The sequence below is a fragment of the Mus musculus genome, chromosome 3 (assembly GCF_000001635.26).
Source record: "Mus musculus strain C57BL/6J chromosome 3, GRCm38.p6 C57BL/6J".
NCBI classification, from domain to species: Eukaryota; Metazoa; Chordata; class Mammalia; order Rodentia; family Muridae; genus Mus; species Mus musculus.
Genome location: NC_000069.6, coordinates 81,927,545 through 81,932,600, shown reverse-complemented (window position 1 = coordinate 81,932,600; position 5,056 = coordinate 81,927,545).

The window sequence follows — 5,056 nt, the reverse complement described above, 5'->3', positions numbered from 1 at the left end:
GCCTGTGTCCTGTGCACGCCCAGAAGCAGAAAGCTGCTGGGGTCCCAGCTGTTTTGTTTGTTTGGTGCTTCTTGGGATTATTATTGAGCTTTTGTGCTGTTATTGGGCATCTGGGATTTCCCTCTTACTTAATAAGAAAGAGAGCAAAACCTGACTTACACAACAGTATGAAGATACAAACTATTGTGTTTCCTGCTGTCTGAGATTCAGCCCTTCATTTTACTTCCTGCTGTTTAAATTGAATATGTGTTCACTGAGTGTGTGTAAATTGAACTCAGCAGGTTGTATGGGGACGTATAGTGTATGCGAATTTACACACTTCTCTCTATGGATGCGTATAAATACTTGACAAAATTGTTGCTGCACAGAACTGCACAATATCTTGTGGCCATTTCTCCACTTGTAGAAAGCTGCACCCGCTTCCGAAGTTTGTAATGAAATTTAGCTAAGTAATCCTAAACACTTCATTATATGCTGAGCACGTCCTGTGCTTTTCTTTGTTTCACTGTTAAGGTTGCTTTAATTTTTCTTATTATTTTATTATGTTGTTTTCTTCTTGCTTAGCTTACTTCATAATCCATCCACCTCACTTTCTATCCCCAGCTATAATTAACTGACGTAATTTTTAAAAATCTTGTTTCCTTTTACCATGGTGCCGGTATACAGAGTGTAAAAGGAAAAGGGGAACATGTTCAAACCAGTCAATATGTCTGCTCACTCACATCTCAGCTAAAGAGGTTTCCAGTACACTGCCTCAGAGCTCTCCTTTAAGGAGACTGAGTGATTTAAGATCTGAGACCAAATATCACAAATCGCTGGTTACCCTTGGGAGAAGACAGCCAGCTGCTTCTCAGAAGGGCCTATGTACACAAAATGCAAATTATTGTCTTAGAATGAGTCTTTACTCTGTGTTTCTTTTTTACCCCTTCTCTATTGTCCAAAAGCAGATCCTTTGTGGACAAACTGTAACCAGGTTCCCAGAAATCGGAATGTCCTGCATCTTTTGTTTCTTAGCTTCCAACCTGGCGTATATCTGAATAACCATAGTGTTTATTTTCTTGTTCCTTCACTCCCAGGCCTACCTACCCCGACTGCCCTACTTAAAACCCTAACCTTCTCCCCCTCTCCACCCTATTCTTCTAATACTGCCCCCATTGCCTCTGGTGTTCAGTCTGTAGCCTTTTGATCCATAGCACTTTTCTGTAATGCCAGCTTCGTGGGAGCGACAATTTCATTTCTTTAGTCTCTTATGCACCAACAACATATAGTGGGTATTCAATCAGTAAATGTTTGTTGATATAAACTTATTAAATTTAGTCCAAATAAACTTTCTTTTGATCACAGCAGTTATCCTGCATAAATGTTCTAACTCAAAGGATTGTCAAAAGACATAAATTATCATCAGAAAAATAACTTCAGTTTAGTAATAACAGGAGAGAATGCATAGAGATGAGTAGGCTACAACGAAGGGCCACTTGCAGAAGGATTGCTGAGATTAACATAAGCAGGAATCTGTGGGCTCCTTGCTATCTCAGTTATGCCTGCATTGCTAAACTTTCCAATAGGAACAGCATCTTATCACTGAGGGTCTAAAGGACCTCCCTGGTCTCTTCACACCAGGTCATATATTTTATCATCAGGTTTGCATCAGAGAACACAGTTACCCCCTGTACCTAATAAAAACTAAAGCTATAAATCAGATAGATGTTGGTTCTGCAGATGTAAGAGGGCAACGATATCTACAGTGAAGGCATCTGGAAACATTATTTAAAATAGATTATAATGGGTCCCGGAGAACCAGGTTCATGCATAGTGACAGTGATAAAGTGATTGATAGAAGTCACTATCACTGGAGGTAAAATTCATAATACTTCATGAGCAAAGAGGCCTCTATTTTCACTTTACACTGATGACTTCCGTGTATGTAACCGTGTCTGTAGCCCTAAGAAGGGAACATTCTACTCAGGCCATTGCTCACCCAACAGAGATAAACAGAGATGAAATGTGCAGAAAAGCAGACAGAATTTTCTCTGAGATGGATAACCTAGCCATATCAGCCAGCTTCCTATTACTAGAACAAAATAGCTGACACCACCAATATATAAAGAAAAACGACTTATTTAGGCTCTTGCTTATGAAGGTTTCAGTCTAAGAGCAGGCAGACTCGTTACATTCCTTTGGCAATTTGTCACAGATGAAAGAACAAGGCAGAAGTGGCAATGACAAAATTCATGAGCCTGAAGTCAGAGAGCCACTTCAAGGGTGTGGCCTAAAGAACTTTCACTGGGGTGTTCATTGTCTCTCAGTAGCACTGCCCAGAGACCAAGCATTTAACAAGGGGGCCCTCAGGGCAACTCTGCATCCAGACTACAGGATCAACTCTGGGTTCCCCTTGTTTAGAGGGATCTGAAAAGAGACACTGAAGACCACTTCTTGCTACTCACAGTTTGGTGCATGTGACCATTAGTGAAACATCACATTCAAAAGCCTGAGGGTAGAAATGCAGGCAGTATGCTCCACAGACCTAAAGGAAGTAAATGTAGACATATGGAGTTTAAAAATAATAAGTGACTGAGATAAATACCAAGCAGAGATCATGTAGCTCTTCAGAGGCCATGTAAGAATGTAATTAGGATTATATGCTATAGAGTAATTATACAATTATTTTAGGGGCCTTGAGAAGGCTTTTATCTGGGAGTGAGTGTACACATAGAGGAGAGTGGCAGGAACTACTAATATTTGTTGCTGTGTGGATGGAGGTGGTGGTGTAAGGTTTGCTTAAGGATATAGCCACTGGAAGATGGACTCAATGGATACTCTAATAACCATGAGTTTATGGCATGCACAAATTGAACTCCTTGGATTTTGAAATTTAAAATCAACCATAAAAGAGGGGACAGTCAAGTAGAGATGGGATGAGAGTGGGTCTTCAACGAGTGGGAGATGAATATGATAAAATACATGATATATATGACAATATCAAGTAAATAATGTAAATATTAAATGCATAAAATACAGAGAGTGGCATTGCATAGGAGGAGGTAATTTCATCAAATGTATAAATAATGTTTGGAAGTTATTTCAACCTTGATTTAGTTATCTATACTATATATAAAAATTATCTCCAAACATGGGAATTTACAATATTAAATCCTGTGTACTCATTTGTGCCAGACACAGACAGGGCTGTGATGGCTCAGGGTCTCAGACACTGATGAAATGTGAAGTTACCAGAAGTTCATAGGACTTCCTTCTGATCTGTAAGCATGACTTCTCAGTTGTGCTATCAGTTGTGCTAACAGCTGATTTCCTCTGGAGTGTGTCAGTGCGGATGTAGAGCACAGGCAAGGGAAGGAGAAAGGGACCAGAGCAGAGGTGTTAAGTCCATCCTGGGCACATCAGCTCTTCTGTCTATCAGGGAATAAGTCTAGAACAACACTGTAGCTGGGAGACCACAGACTTAGGTAAAGTGTTAAGTGAGCCACCATCAGCTGCCATTTTAGAGGCCAATTACACTGCCTCTGTTTTTGTTTTATGTTTGCCATGAGTGTGTGTGTTTACATAATGGCATTAATCATTATATACTCATAATTGTCATCTCCTTGATGCTTCCTCAACCTTTATGGTATTCAAATCCTCATTTGCTGTGTTTTCACTTTTTTTTTTGAATCTTCTAAGTTTTTTTCAGTTATTAATCATTCTACCTTAATCATAAATGACTTCTCTGGGAAGTTGTGTTGTCTGTTTTTGCCATTACTTAAAAAGTATAGGTATTTAACCAAAAAACAAACAAACAAACAAAAAACAAACAAAAAACCCAAACCAAACCAAACCAAACAAACAAACAAACAAACAAACAAAAGTCGCATGCCTTTAATTCCAGCACTTGGGATGCAGAGGCAGAGGTAGGCTGATTTCTGAGTTCGAGGCCAGCTTGGTCTACAAAGTGAGTTCCAGGACAGCCAGGGCTACACAGAGAAACCCTGTCTCTAAAAACCAAAAAAAAAAAAAAAAAAAGTATAGGTATTTATAATTTGTGAACCACTGAGCCTTATAAACATTTCAGAAATTCTAACTTTTCTTATAAGAAAAGGATAAGACTTTTTCACATTAGATATCTCATAGCAAGGTCCTACTGTAGTTAGCATCACCATTTCCACTTGAAGATGAGAAAATGGAAGCAGTGAGACCATCGGCTACATGCTCAAGGTTGTGTGTTTAGTCACACACGTCTAAGACTGGAATCTGTGGACTCGACACTAACCCTTCTCATATCACCAATCAGCTCCTCATTGTCCCTTGGGACATAACTTATCATAAAGTCCACACCTTCTTAAGGCATACAGCATACTTGATTATTAATAGCAATAATGAATTGCGTGACATACTATGGACATCATGATAAAATAAGACAAAACTAACTCAACGAAACTAAAGATGGTGGGATAGTTTGAGTCTCAGACTGATTCAGGGTGGATCTGGGGGTTTTCACACCTCTACAGAGTGACGCGAGATTTGCATGTTTTTGCATCACTTAGAGACACAGCTGACATTTGAGAATGCATGTGAATAAATAAATTCTCCACACATTGATTTGTTTTCTTAATGTTTAATTTGTCAACCTACGTTATGAGGAGAGCATCATTCCTTAAGGGAATTAATTACTGAGAACCTTATGAAAGATTTCATTTTTATCTTTTTTTTTCCTGATAACTTATTGCTTTTTTCAGACCCCGTTTCATGTTTTAGCCTAATGCTGCCTCAGAATTCACTATATAGTCTAAACTGGATTCAAACTCATGATCTTTTGTACTCATCACTTAGAGTGTTGAGACTGCATGCTAACCCAACACAGAAGGTAAAATTTGCATCTGTATTTTTGTTTTGTGTCAGGTATCTTGGTTTCTTTTCTAACAGCTTTGAGAAAAGGACCTAAAAAAGGGAAAAGCAGCTTAAAAGAGAAGGGGTTCAGATTGGCTCACAGCTCAAGGGTTCAGTCAATAATGATGGGTTGGGGCGGTGTCAGGAAGGAAGAAGCTTGAGTGAGTTGGTGACA